We start from the raw sequence: 15842 nt of genomic DNA on the forward strand, positions 1-15842 counted from the left end.
CGACGAACATAGAGTCGACCGACGCCACTTATCGACGCGCAGGGGTACCAATGAGGTAAAAATTCTTCAGCTCCGGTCTGACGCCTGGGGGTAATTCTAAGGTGAGGAATCCATAACTAATTGTCTCTCTCAGATATTTCATTTATCTTGGTCTCTCCACTCTTATCTTAGATACATACACATGTTGTAGCATGCTACCCATGTAGGCAAGTGCTTCCGCACCCGACCTTTGGGTAGTAGGTGCTATATAAATATTACAGTAGAATATAATATAGTCTTCTCAGCACTTCTTTCCCTTTGAAAATAAACGTTTGTGTGCTAAAGGCAATCCGATTTATAAACTGACCATTATAACCATCTGCATTCACATCTGCTCATTTAAGTTCCCTTTTTATCTGCTAAGCAAACTCTTTCTCAAATCTGCTGCAAGATAGTAGATCCCAAGTTGTTACCATTCTCATATTCACACCTTTCATTTTTATTGACCAGATTTGTAACTTCAACCTTGCCCATCTACTATGTTTAATATTAAGCTATGTTGCACACTTTCTTGTGATGACTTATCTTCAACATCCTTCACACTTACCATTCGAAGTTCTTACTTGCCACATCGAACAAAATGATGCACGTTTTTTCAAATATTACACTGTCACTCTCATTGCATGTGGCCAGTTAATTGGTCTGGTAATTATTTTTGGCCCCCCCAAAGATAGCAATTATCAGCCAGAAAGGTACCGGCCAGAACGGTTTCTCTAGGGGTTGGAAAAAAATGGCCCATAACAAACTGGGACCTGAGCAGCTGCTTAGGAATGGGGAATAATCTGATACATAGAATTTAACTCATCCAATTTCTGGCTTATTCCTTGCTTCTGGTAGGATTTTAACCTGGAGATTTCTGCTGCTTTCAACAACTGATTCCCTTAGAGAAAGTGTCTGGAGCTGCATTGCTTACTAATTACTCATAATCCCGATGGGCCCAGTATCCTTGATTACCGGACCCATCCAAAATTAAGGGCAACTCATAATAAGGGCGGCCTGTATCTCAAGAGTGGGAAACATCTTGTAATTCTCATGTGACACAAAATGCCACATAAAAAACTTTGGGGGTCATTTAGAGGTTGGTGGATGTATGACAGCTACCAAAAATGGTACAAAAGGGGGTGATGATGGACGGAGCATCTGAACCAATCAAACACTCACACCCAGTCAACAGATCTGGGTTTAATCCATCACCGTTCTTTAGCCCACTCTGCCACCCCAGTTCAGACATGGCCATATGCAAATCAGTCTGACCCTGTGCCTCATGGGAACAGTCCAGCCCGAACTGCCAAGCCATGCCTTCCCTGGACCGGAAATAAGCTTCCGAGGACCGGTTTCTGGCATTGCAGCCGTCTTCAGCCCGGCTTGCTTGAATCCAGTGGCAAAAATGGCAGATGCTCCTCCCAACCTCGCAGTTCCCCCACCCCATTTATAGGAGTTGGAAGTGCTCAGTTTCTGTTAGTGGAGTCTCCTCTGGGTATCCTGGTAGAAACCATTGACCTATAGCCTGTCCAACACAGATAAACTGAGTCAAAGTGGTGATAGCACCATCCTTGAGACATATCATGCAGTATTTCACACTTTGCAGGGGAGCCCATGATCTGTTATAGGGGTTGCTGGACCCCAGTTTAACTTTGATTTTCCTCTACCTGTTTTGCGTCGTATACTGCATCAACGCTGTGCCCTGGCACGCATCATACTGACTCTCTATGACGGGCTACTTAGGACATCACAGAGCGCGTCTGCGCACCTAAGGTAAGCCCATCTGCGTTCGTTCTCACCTGGACTGGGCCCAGCGCTCATCCCCCTGGTCGGTTGGACCGCCATATTACAGGGATGCTGAGTTACTCTAAGGACGATCTGTTGGCTCTGAAACCTCCAGGTAAGGCCTCCAACTGCCCTAAACTCAGCCCCACAACTCATAACCTCCTGTGGGACTTCTGCCATGAATGGAACACCAGAAGCATTCAAAGTGACACCCCCAAAGAAGCACCTCCAGCCACACCCATGCCTCAGGTCCGAACAAACATGTCATCCAGCTCCAGCACAAAGGTTAAATGCATGCTAATCAATGCTAGGTCAATTCTTAAGCACTACTTTGAATTTGCCAAATTTCTGGACATGTCAGCTAGGCTTGGCTTTTGTAATGGAAACCTGGGCCGACCAGGCTTCAGATCCAGAGAGTGCAGTTGTGACTCCTGCAGGCTAAGCTATCTTCAGACTGAATAGAGAACATAAGAAGAGCGGTGGGTTAGCAGTCATTTATCACGACTTTCTAAACATTATGTTTACTCTAACCCCCTCCTTAGAATTCGAAGGCCTTCTGTTCAACTTCGAGTCAACTAAATCTCAATCTTTTAATTGTCTCCTTCTTTACCATACACCAGGGCCTAGAACATCTTTCACCCAAGCCATGGGGTCTCTCTTATAATCCTCTCTGTCGAAATCCGAATTCATGCTATTAGTTGACTTACATTTTTATCTGGAGAATCAGACAGACCACTGAAGTTCTAGTTGACACTCTCTCAGGAAGGTATTTTCAACAGCGGGTCACACTTTGGATGGCATATTTTCAAACAATTCTGTCATGTCTAACCCAGCGTTACTCCCTTTGACCACGTGCAGTCTTATGGGAAATAATCCCCCTGCCAATGTCTCAGGAAAACCAGCTTTATCATGTGCTTGGCACTTGGTTCAAGCCCCAGATCTTAATACCATCTTCGCTGAGACACAGCGGGAAGAAACTAGCGGCATCAACTCAATGTTGGTGAACTATTCCACTTGACTAGATAAACTGGCACCTGCCAAACTTAAGATTCCCAAGAGATGTAAACCATCAGCCCCTTGGTTTGGTGATGAAACAAAGGTACCGTAGACAGGAACACATTTGGAGAAGAACTTTTGATCCTTTAGAAAAAGAAAAATACAAAGCCCTGAAATGCAATATAAAGTACTTATTCTCACAGAAAAATCTGCCTATTATATCAAAACTATTGAATCAGCTCGCTGTTCCAATACAGCCTTGTTTCAAACAGTGATTAAACTCTCTTCTACGACTTAAAAACTCTACAGATCTTAATCAGGCTTTTTGCAACACGCTAGTACACCCGTTCCAGTATAAAGTTGAATCTATGTTTAATAAATTCTCTTTCAATGCAGCTAACAACTTAACCAGTGAAGACATTTGTTCCATGAATAATGATGATACTTCTTTCACTGAATATGAGCTTCTCTCTGAAGAACAAGCTAAACAAGCCATCCTAAGTACTAAGTCAGGATCTCCTGCAGAACCGTGGCCCCCTACGATCATTCAGTTAGAGCCTGGCCCAGAAGCAAAAATCTTCAACACCATGTTTTGGGTAAGCTGTTTTCCTAAACAGTGGAACTTATCCTCAATTTTTCCGTTGTTGAAGAAACCCAACCTAAATCCGCTAGATTCCAAAAACTATTGACCCATATCGAGACTGCATTTTCCTGCCAAGCTTGTTGAAAAGTTTATGAACTCGCAACTGGTTGCCTTTTCGGACAATAATCATCTGCAGGATGATACGCAATTCAGGTTTCGCAAAAGGCCACAATACACAATCAGCACTAACAGTAGCCACAGAGGTAATCGAGGCATCAGTGGATAAGAACAGAAATGATGCCCTTATCCTTCTTGACCTATCTGAAGCGTTCAACAAAATGAATCATGACCTCTTGATTGACCAGTTGGAACACTTAAAGATTGAGGGTTTCGCACTCTCACTATTGCGCTCATTCCTTACTGACCGCGTCCAGTCTGTTTTCCTGAATGATTTTACATCTGAACATTTTTCATTACCTTGTGGGGTCCCACTGGGTTTGTCTTTTAGCGCAACTCTTTTCAAACTGTATGTCACATCTTTGGCATCCCTAGTGAAATCTTTTGGGATGTGTTTATTGTCTTACGCTGATGACAACCGTATTGTGGTTTCTCTTTCTAATGAAGCCCCTGATATGAGTAACATCTTTCGTAACTGTATGAGTGCTGGCAATGAATGGACAACAACTGCCTTAAATTAAATTTGTCAAAAACAGAAGTCATACTATTGGGCAACAACACATCTTTTTGGTCCCCTTCCTGTGGCCTGACGAACTTGGTTCTCTTCCAATCCCGGTAAAAAAGTAAAAAATCTTGGTGTTCTAATTGACGAAAAAGACTCACCTGTAGTCACTGCTTAATTTGTAAAATAATAAGTGCCAGGGCCTTAACCAGGAGGCCACTGCAGCTTGCACCACCCATCACCCCGGTCATCGCTGCCAAAACAACTATTAACCATCTCTCTTGCCCGCAAGTGCGACAGTTCAGATTATTCCAGGTCCCCAAAGCTAAAGGAATGGCTGGGGAGGCAGGTATTAGTAATTTTTTTAATGTGTATTTATTCATAAACAACCGTTGTTCTGCTCATCTCTGAATTGGAAGAGCAGCGCCACCATGTGGCTGACTGTCCTAAGTGTAGTGTAGCTAATTAAGTGCCGGTACCGAGCACTGGAAGCCAATTAAGTGCAGGTACTGAGCACAGGAAACCACCGGCTCAAATTAAGCAATGCCTATAGCGATCAAGTCAATTTAGTGATCTCGACTCCCTTTTACACCCTGCACATCATTATGAAAATTAAGCAGCTACTACCTTTTGACCTATTGAAAGCTGTTGCTATAGCTCTCGTTCAATCCAGAGTGGATTATTGTAATGGATTATATCAAAATCTCCCTAAAAGCTTGCTGCAAAAATTACAAATTCTTCTGACACTCGGCTGCCTGGATACTACTGAAGGTTCCCAGATTTCAGCCTGCATCTCAGGCTAGCAACAGTCTACACTAGTTGCCAGTGAGGAAGCGTATAATCTCCAAGGCCCTGTGCATTGCATACATGGCTCTTCATGGCTCAGGTCCAGCGTAGCTGAGGGAAAATCTTAGATGGTATGTACCAAGCAGGACTTTTTGTTCAAGCTCAGCCTATAACCTGGCTGTTCCCACAGACAAGCTCTCCTCGTGGGGAGGCAGAAGCTTTGCTCTCTGTACTGAGTGGAACTGGAACTTGCTCCCTTTAGAAATAAATCTGCTCCATCTCTGTTCTCATTCTGAAAGACTTTAAAAACCTGGCTCTTCACCCAATAGTATTGCAGCTTGTTCTGAAAGGCAAAACAAAGAGTTAATATCCCCAGTGTTAGAATTGGGGGTCTCTGGTTGGCGCAGTGCAGCACTGGCGACAAGCAGGGACCCTCTTCTCTAAGTCAGGGCAAAGGATAACTCCCAGAAATAACCCCTGCTCACCCTCTAGGTAGTGTGGCGCAAGCAGTCTAGGCTAAACTCTGGAGTACATAGGGTTAAACATTTGCAACATCACACACAATAATCATCAACCCACCACACAATGACACTAGACTGTATTCTTGTAAAAATATCTTCTTTATATATATTTTTAAAGCAGGCTTGTAAATACGGTCTTTGTACAAAAAAATGGTTCCAGTTACTTGTAATTAGGTTGCCGCAGTTCTTTGTTCAGCGTTTCAAAATAGGCTTTAAAATGTGTTCTTGGGGGCATTCTGCCCAGTTTCCACCAAGTACTGTGTTTTCTAGCGCTTCTGTGTGCTTCCCAGCGCCTCTGTGCACCTCCTGCGAGAAAATCTGGCCCGGCCTGCCAAAGCTCACGCTTCTCGCGTGAGCGGCGAAAGGCACGACCGGGTCTGGCTCTCAGTCTGAGTCACACGGCTGTGTGGGACTCAATGTGGAGGGGGCGCCGGCCACATGGAGTGTCAGAGGGGACTCGGGGGGCCAGGAGCGGCGCGAGCCTCACTGGAGAGGGGGGCTCGTGCCGAGGTGCAGACTGCAGCTGCGGGGCTCCCGGGGAATGGAGGGTCACACAGGGCGGTGCGAGCTTGGAAGGCAGGACGCTCGCACCGCGGGGGCAATGACAGTACCTTAGAGATCCTTGAAGGGGGTCGAGGTCACCATGCAGGGGTCGGCTGGCAATCCCGCGTCGCGGTGTCTTCCTCTGCTGGGCTGATGAGAGCGACGGCTCGGCTCGGGAGGTCGACGTTGCGGGTCGGGTTGGGTCAGCAGGGCACAGCGCCTCGGATCCCAGAAAGAGGGGGCGGCGCCCCGGGCAGCAAAGTGAGGCGCAAACAAGCCTTGGCAAAGCACAGGGAGTGCTCCTTCTCTCCCCACGCTGCTGCTGCACACGAACGGCGGCGGCTGGGGCTTCAAGGCACTCTCTCCTTCAGGAGCAGCCGGGCAAAAGGCAGAGTCCGGTCTTGTGGTGCAGTCCGCAGTTAGGCAGGCGACAGGCACGGTGCTGGGGCCAGCGAGGCTGGTCCTGGCGATGTTATCTGGGGCCTGCCAGGTAGCAGATGCGTTGCTTGACGGACGGGGGTGCCAAGGGCCTCTCAGGGGGCGCAGTGATTCCTTCACAGCGCACTCAGCTTTTCCTCAGGAGGGTTTACCAGGCAGATGCAGATCTCACGGCAGCTTCTCTTTCCAGGGGGGGTAGGGCCCACGGTTCCTGGGGCGCAGTTCAGGGGGAAAGTTCCACAGCAAGCCCTTGGAGATCTTGGTAAAAGTTTGGCACAAGTTGAATAAAAGCAAAGTCTTTCAGTCTTTCTTCTCCTGCTCTCCTTCAGCAGCAAGGCACCCACCACAGGTCAGTCTCTTGGGGTCAGAGTCAGTACTTTTCTATGCAGCTTCCAGGGTCCTTCTCTTCAGGCAGAGCTTCTTCTTTGCGCAAACAGGATCTAATTTACAAGGAGCAGGGCTCCTACTTTTATACTCCATTTCCTTTGTCTTTCCAGGCCAGGGGGGCCTCTGCATAATTCCTTTCAGTCTCTGAGCACTTGTTGGGTGTACTCTGGCTGTTGCTTTCAGTGTGAGGGCAGGCACATCAGACGCTCCACAGGGAGGCGGAGCCAGCATTATGGGGACTGGGGCAGCCAGGAGTACCTTGATGACAGTGCTTCGCCCTTCCTGGGCCAGGTGCAGGCTGAGTCATCAGTCGCGCCCCAGGGGGGCGGAGCCAGCATTGTGGTGGCAGAGCACAGCCTGATTAAGAGTCCAGGGGCACTCCCACCTCCCACTAAGGTGTAATCCTTGCATTTACCACCTGTCATCCCCCAGCCCTGTCACTCACACAACCCAGACAGTCAGATACACATACTGCAGAGGCGGGCTGAAATGGTTAGGCAAGCAAATGCTAACTTTCTAAAAGTAGCATTTGCAAACACAGGATATTAAAATAAACTTTACTAAAAGAAGTATTTTATTATTCTGAGTTCAGGCATACTAAACATTATTTTCTACCATGTTCACTGAGCCTGCTGGGATTATAGAGTGTAATAGTTCCAGCAGCCCATCTGGCCTAAAGGGAACAGGTAGCCTTACAATAGTGAAAAACGAATTTGGCAGTAATTCACTATTAGGACATGCCACACTCATCAGAGCATGTCCTACCTTACACTTACAATGCACCCTGCCCTTGGGCCTACCATAGGGGTGACTAAAATGAAGTTAAGGGAAGGTTTAGGGGCTGGCAAGTGTGTGCACTTGCCCAGCCAGCATGACAGTACCAGACTGCACGCAGGTTCTGCAATGGCAGACCCTAGACACACTTTAAGGCTGCTTCTGTGGGTGGCGCAACCAGCGCTGCAGGCCCACTAGCAGTATTGGCATTTACAAGCCCTGGCACTCCTGGTGCACTCTACTGGGGACTGACAGTAAATACAATGAACCAATCAGGTATACCAATCACAGTTATACTTTTCATAGGGAGCACTTGCACTGCGGCACGGGTTGGCCATGGCGCAGTGCCCTGAGCGGCGGACACCAGCAAAAACATCTGAGGCACATCAGCAAAAAGTGGAAGGGAAACTCACGCCAAGGTGCCAGGTCTAACACGTGTCCCCTCCAGCTGAAATGTGGGGGGAACTACCCTTCCCCAGGGAGTTCCTCATCACTAAGGCGGAAAAACCTGGACAGACCGTCAGCATTGGCGTGATCTGTGCCAGGGCGGTGTTCCACCGTGAAGTCCATACCCTGTAGGGAGATGGACCACCTCAACAGTTTTGGGTTCTCTCACCCCTCATTTGCATCAACCATCTGAGGGGCCTGTGGTCTGTCTGAACCCGGAAGTGAGACCCAAACAAGTAGGGTCTTAGCTTCTTCAGTGCCCAGACCACAGCAAAGGCTTCTCGCTCTATTGCACTTCACCTACTTTCCCAGGGAAGTAACCTCCTACTGATGAAGGCTACAGGTTGGTCCCAGCCCTCCTCAGTCATTTGTGAGAGAACAGCCCCTACACCATGCTCTGAAGCGTCTGTTTGCACTAGAAATTCCTTGCAAAATCAGGAGCCAAAAGCACGGGCGCCGTGCACATGGCAGTTTTCAGGGTGTCAATAGCCTTCTGACAGGTGTTAGTCCAAATCACATTCCTGGGCTGCTTCTTAGAAGTCAGCTCTGTCAAGGGGGTCACAATAGTGCCATAGCCCTTGACAAACCTCCTGTAATACCCAGTGAGCCCCAGGAAGGCTCTCACTGCAGTCTGGGTCTTGGGGGGTTCCCAAACCAATTTTGGGTTGCAAGGGGGCCACCTTGCCACTCCCCACTTGGTGTCCCAAGTACACCACTGAACCCTGCCCAATCTGGCACTTGCTTGCCTTGATTGTGATGCCTGCCTTGCGCAGGGCCGTCAACACTTCCCAGAGGTGTCGCAGGTGTTCTGGCCAGGTGCCACTGAACACTGCGATGTCATCCAGGTAGGCGGCACTGAACTCATCCAGCCCCGCCAACACCTGGTTGACCAACCTCTGAAAGGTGGCAGGGGCATTCTTCATTCCAAATGGCATAATCTGGAACTGGAAATGCCCATCTGGTGTAGAGAATGCTGACCTCTCCTTTGCCCCATCGGTCAAGGCGATCTGCCAGTACCCAGACGTTAAATCAAACGTGCTGAGGAACCGGGCAGCCCCTAGCCGATCAATGAGCTCATCAGCTCTGGGGATAGGGTGCGCGTCAGTCTTGGTGACTGAATTGAGTCCTCTGTAGTCCACACAGAACCGGAGTTCAGGTGTGGCTCCCGGCGCAGCAGCCTTTGGGACCAAGACCACGGGGCTGGACCAAGGACTGCTGGAGGACTCAACCACCCTAAGAGCAAGCATCTTGGAGACCTCCTCCTTGATGCAGGCCCTGACCCTGTCAGTCACCCTGTAAGCATTATGCTTCACAGGTAAGCTGTCTCCTGTGTCCACATCATGGACGCACAAATCTGTGACACCAGGAACCAGGGAGAACAGATCTGGAAACTGCCCCAGCAATTGGCGGCAGTCTTCCTGTTGCTCAGGCGTCAGGGTGGGTTAGAGGTTAACTCCATCCACTGACCCATCTTTCTCAGAGGCGACCAAGAGGTCAGGAAGAGGCTCAGTCTCCTCCTCCATCCCATCATCAGTTGCCAAGAGCATGCCCACTTCGGACCTCTCCAAGTGGGGCTTAAGGTGGTTAACATGTAGGACCCTCAAAGGGTTCCTGGGAGACTGCATGTCCACCAAGTAGGTGACAGGACTTTTGCGCTCCACAACCTCAAATGGACCTGTCCACTTATCCTGAAGTGCACAAGGCTCCACTGGGGCCAAGACCCACACCTTTTGTCCAGGTTGAAGCTCCACCAGAGTGGCATTCTGGTCGTACCACCGCTTCATCTCTTCCTTGCTGGCTTCCAGATTTGCCTCAGCAAGTTGCCTGAATCGCCTGGTCTGGTTTCTGAAGGCCAGCATGTAACTGTATACATTCTGGGGAGGTTTTCTGGGAGATTGCTCCCAGCCTTCCTTTACCAAACTCAGAGGTCCTCTCACTGGGTGACCATACAGCAGTTCAAAGGGGCTGAACCCTAGGGTCTTCTGTGGCACCTCACGGTATGCAAAGAGAAGGCATGGCAAGAGGACGTCCCACTTCTGCCTCATTGGACCTTCCAGGCCCATGATCATGCCCTTTAGGGTTCGGTTGAATCGCTCAACCAACCCATTTCCTTGGGGACGGTAAGGGGTGGTGAACTTGTAGGTTACACCACACTCTTGCCAAAGGGATTTCATATACTTGGATATGAAATTGGTCCCTCTGTCACTCACCACCTCTAGAGGGAATCCCACTCGTGAGAAAATATCCATCAGTGCCCGTCCCACCACGGGGGCCGTCACTGTCCTCAGAGGGATGGCTTCAGGGTACCGGGTGGCATGCTCCACCAAGACCAGGATGAACCTGTTGCCCATGGCTGTCTTGGGGTCCAGAGGCCCAACACTGTCAATACCCACTCGCTGGAATGGGGTACTGATGACGGGGAATGGTTGGAGGGGAGCCTTGTTCTTCCCTCCGCACTTACCACTTGCCTGGCAAGTCTGACAAGATCTACAATGAGCGTCTGAGCTCTTGTGCATCTGGGGCCAGTAAAAGTGGGTGACAAGCCTGTCATAGGTCTTGTCCATCCCCAAAAGTCCTGCTAAAGGCACATCATGAGCCAGCCCCAGTAGGGAGGCTCTGAACTTCTGGGGTACCACCAGCACACGGGCTGACCCAGGTTCAGCAGCCTTAGGCTCTGAATACAGGAGGTCATTCTCCCAGTACACATAATGTGTTTTGGCCTGAACACCATTGGCCTGGTCTGCAGCCTGCTGCCGCATACCCACGAGAGAAGGGCATTCTTTCTGCTCCCTGCAGAACTCTTCCCTGGAGGGGCCTCCTTCTTGCTGCCAATGGGTCAGCTCAGGCAGGTCCCCCAGTTCAGCAATCTGTTCCCCAGTAGGCTCCAGGGCATCCCCCTCAAGGTCTGCTTCCTCCTGGACCGTGGGAACTTCAGGGGCCGGTTTCCCGCGCCCCCTGCGCCTTCTCCCTAAGGCCGGTTCCTGGGCCTCTCCTTCAGGCCCCGGGATCTCTTGAGCACCCCTACTGGCTGCCATTGACCGGGTGGTCACGCACGCCCAGTCAGGCAGACCCACCATCCTCAGGTGAGTCGTCTTCTCCACCTTACCCCAAGGGGAGTCTTCCAAGTCATTCCCTAGCAAACAGTCTACAGGCATGGCTCTCCTCACACAGACCTGCAGAGTACCAGAGACCCCCCCCCCCACTCGAAGGGAACTTGAGCCATCGGACACTGACTCTCTGAATTATCAGCATTGATAACCCTACAGTAGGCATGGGGTACAACCTGCTCTTGAGACACCAGGTGCTGCCTCACTGCAGTCACACTGGCTCCTGTGTCTCTAAGAGCCTCAGCTTTCTTACCATTGATGGTCACCACCTGCCCATATTTCTTAGTGTTAGAGGGCAGGTAGTTCTCAGGGACCATCTCACTGTCTCCTAGCGAGACTAGGGTCATATGGACAGGATCTCCACCCCCGGGGATTACTACTTCTTCCCCCAAATTAACACTAGTTACTTGCCGGGGTGCTGTACCAGTGGGTGCTGTTTTACCAAACAGGCGACACTTGGGGTCACTGGCAATGTGCCCCGGGTCACCACATCTGTAACAATTGAAGGGCCCCTTTGGAACAGGTCTACATGTCGGGGCCCCGTTCTGCTTTGGGGGTGGGGGAGGCTGAGAACCTTTCTGCTGGTTCCCTTGGGGATTACTTTGGGGGCCTTTAGGGAACCCTTTCTGTTTACCCCTGTCCCCCCCACTCTTCTGCTGGGGACCCTGCCCACCCTTGGCAGAGTTTCCCACTGGACCCTTGTGGACCCTGGTGCTGAGCCAGCGGTCCGCCTCCTCAGCAAGCTTCCTCGGGTTGGACAGCTTGCTATCAATCAGGTGCTGGCGTAGCTCAGGAAAACAATTACCGGACAAGTGCTCCCATGCCATTAAATCAAAGAGACCTTGAAAATCATTCACCTTGCTACCCTTCACCCAACCATCCAGTGCTCTGCAAAAAAAAGTCACATACTCCACATATGTACTCCCAGGAAGCTTAGCACAACCCCTGAACCGCTGTCTATACATTTCAGGGGTAAGCCCATACCTGGTCATTAAGGCCTCTTTCATGCGGGGATAGGACTGCTGTTATTCTAGGGGCAAATCTAGGAGGGTGTCCCGCCCTTGGCTAAGGAACCTTCCCCACAACCCCGCTCCCCAATCCTTGTCAGGGACCCGGTGGGAGGACATGGCTACTTCATAAGCCCTAAACCACTGTCCTATGTCATCCCCCCTAAAGAACTCCTTAACTACATCCTTGGGGATGTACACCCTGGACTCTACCTGCACCAGCGTTGTGCTGCCACCAGAGGGAGGATGCTCCAAACTTTTCTCCTTCAGGCTCATCTCCCTCAATTTCACTTCATGTTCCATTTGTATTCTTCGCTCTTCCAGAGCCATTCTTTTGCTCTCAAGCTCCAGTTGGCCCTTCAATTTTAATTCTGCCAGCTTCATTTCATGATCCCTGGTTGCCTGTCTGTCTGCCAGCTCCTCTGGCGACAGGCCTCTGCCAAAGCTATGGACGCTGTCTGGTCTTTCATGTACAACAAGATCCTCAGGTGGATCCTGATCCTCAGGTGCATTCCTTGATTCAATCCAGGCTTTCAGGGCCTTGTAGTAATCCTCCTTGTTCTTGCACCCTGAACGTGGTACCTTGAATTTCTTTAGAAAGTACAATAGCTCATCTCTCTTGTAGTCGTCCAGTTTTGACACATCCCATTCCAATTCCACCACATCAGAGGTTACAGATACTGCCTTCTCCACGCTGTTGGTGCTAGGCATGGCTTAAAACAAAAGGGATCTTCTTCCAGCAAAAAAAAATTAAAAAGTCTGTGGCTAAGTTACTGGACGGTAATCACTGTGCTAGAGTCAACAATCACTGCATGGACACTGCAAATGTAAATTCGTGATCCTTACTGCTGCGTCCAATGTTAGAATTGGGGGTCTCTGGTTGGCGCAGTGCAGCACTGGCGACAAGCAGGGACCCTCTCCTCTAAGTCAGGGCAAAGGATTACTCCCAGAAAGAACCCCTGCTCACCCTCTAGGTAGTGTGGCGCAAGCAGTCTAGGCTAAACTCTGGAGTACATAGGGTTAAACATTTGCAACATCACACACAATAATCATCAACCCACCACACAATGACACTAAACTGTATTCTTGTAAAAATATCTTCTTTATATATATTTTTAAAGCAGGCTTGTAAATACGGTCTTTGTACAAAAAAATGGTTCCAGTTACTTGTAATTAGGTTGCCGCAGTTCTTTGTTCAGCGTTTCAAAATAGGCTTTAAAATGTGTTCTTGGGGGCCTTCTGCCCAGTTTCCACCAAGTACTGTGTTTTCTAGCGCCCTCTGTGTGCTTCCCAGCACCTCTGTGCAACTCCTGCGAAAAAATCGGGCCCGGCCTGCCAAAGCTCACGCTTCTCGCGTGAGCGGCGAAAGGCACAACCGGGTCTGGCTCTCAGTCTGAGTCACACGGCTAGGTGGGACTCGATGTGGAGGGGGCGCCGGCCACGGGGAGTGTCAGGGGGGCCTCGGGGGGCCAGGAGCGGTGCGAGCCTCACTGGAGAGGGGGGCTCGTGCCGAGGTGCAGACTGCAGCTGCGGGGCTCCCGGGGCACGGAAGGTCACACAGGGCGGTGCGAGCTTGGAAGGCAGGACGCTCGCACCGCGGGGGCAATAACAGTACCTTAGAGATCCTTGAAGGGGGTCGAGGTCACCATGCAGGGGTCGGCTGGCAATCCCGTGTCGCGGTGTCTTCCTCTGCTGGGCTGATGAGAGCGACGGCTCGGCTGGTCGACGTTGCGGGTCGGGTCGGGTCAGCAGGGCACAGCGCCTCGGATCCCAGAAAGAGGGGGCGGCGCCCCGGGCAGCAAAGTGAGGCACAAATAAGCCTTGGCAAAGCACAGGGAGTGCTACTTCTCTCCCCTTGCCGCTGCTGCACACGAACAGCGGCGGCTGGGGCTTCAAGGCACTCTCTCCTTCAGGAGCAGGCGGGCAAAAGGCAGAGTCCGGTCTTGCGGTGCAGTCCGCAGTTAGGCAGGCGACAGGCACGGTGCTGGGGCCAGCGAGGCTGGTCCTGGCGATGTTATCTGGGGCCTGCCAGGTAGCAGATGCGTTGCTTGACGGACGGGGGTGCCAAGGGCCTCTCAGGGGGCGCAGTGATTCCTTCACAGCGCACTCAGCTTTTCCTCAGGAGGGTTTACCAGGCAGATGCAGATCTCATGGCAGCTTCTCTTTCCAGGGGGGGGGTAGCGCCCACTGTTCCTGGGGCGCAGTTCAGGGGGCAAGTTCCACAGCAAGCCCTTGGAGATCTTGGTAAAAGTTTGGCACAAGTTGAATAAAAGCAAAGTCTTTCAGTCTTTCTTCTCCTGCTCTCCTTCAGCAGCAAGGCACCCACCACAGGCCAGTCTCTTGGGGTCAGAGTCAGTACTTCTCCATGCAGCTTCCAGGGTCCTTCTCTTCAGGCAGAGCTTCTTCTTTGCGCAAACAGGATCTAATTTACAAGGAGCAGGGCTCCTACTTTTATACTCCATTTCCTTTGTCTTTCCAGGCCAGGGGGGCCTCTGCATAATTCCTTTCAGTCTCTGAGCACTTGTTGGGTGTACTCTGGCTGTTGCTTTCAGTGTGAGGGCAGGCACATCAGACGCTCCACAGGGAGGCGGAGCCAGCATTGTGGGGACAGGGGCAGCCAGGAGTACCTTGATGACAGTGCTTCGCCCTTCCTGGGCCAGGTGCAGGCTGAGTCATCAGTCGCGCCCCAGGGGGGCGGAGCCAGCATTGTGGTGGCAGAGCACAGCCTGATTAAGAGTCCAGGGGCACTCCCACCTCCCACTAAGGTGTAATCCTTGCATTTACCACCTGTCATCCCCCAGCCCTGTCACTCACACAACCCAGACAGTCAGATACACATACTGCAGAGGCGGGCTGAAATGGTTAGGCAAGCAAATGCTAACTTTCTAAAAGTAGCATTTGCAAACACAGGATATTAAAATAAACTTTACTAAAAGAAGTATTTTATTATTCTGAGTTCAGGCATACTAAACATTATTTTCTACCATGTTCCCTGAGCCTGCTGGGATTATAGAGTGTAATAGTTCCAGCAGCCCATCTGGCCTAAAGGGAACAGGTAGCTTTACAATAGTGAAAAACGAATTTGGCAGTAATTCACTATTAGGACATGCCACACTCATCGGAGCATGTCCTACCTTACACTTACAATGCACCCTGCCCTTGGGCCTACCATAGGGGTGACTAAAATGAAGTTAAGGGAAGGTTTAGGGGCTGGCAAGTGTGTGCACTTGCCCAGCCAGCATGACAGTACCAGACTGCACGCAGGTTCTGCAATGGCAGACCCTAGACACACTTTAAGGCTGCTTCTGTGGGTGGCGCAACAAGCGCTGCAGGCCCACTAGCAGTATTGGCATTTACAAGCCCTGGCACTCCTGGTGCACTCTAATGGGGACTGACAGTAAATCCAATGAACCAATCAGGTATACCAATCACAGTTATACTTTTCATAGGGAGCACTTGCACTGCGGCACGGGTTGGCCGTGGCGCAGTGCCCTGAGCGGCGGACACCAGCAAAAACATCTGAGGCACATCAGCAAAAAGTGGAAGGGAAACTCACGCCAAGGTGCCAGGTCTAACACTGAGCAATAGCTGTCCAGAGTGATCAGAGTAGTCTGCACAGTTAGTTGCCACAGAATTCTTCTTCTGTTCTTTATTTTCATATGACAATGTTCAACAACATGTGTTTTGTCTATGTGGTGTGAACCACAGACTTCTTCAGGGCAAACTGCAATAAAGCTTGGTCTTAACCGTAGCATATGAAATGCTTGA

Source organism: Lissotriton helveticus, chromosome 5_1 (genome assembly GCF_964261635.1).
Source record: "Lissotriton helveticus chromosome 5_1, aLisHel1.1, whole genome shotgun sequence".
In the NCBI taxonomy this organism is placed as follows: domain Eukaryota; kingdom Metazoa; phylum Chordata; class Amphibia; order Caudata; family Salamandridae; genus Lissotriton; species Lissotriton helveticus.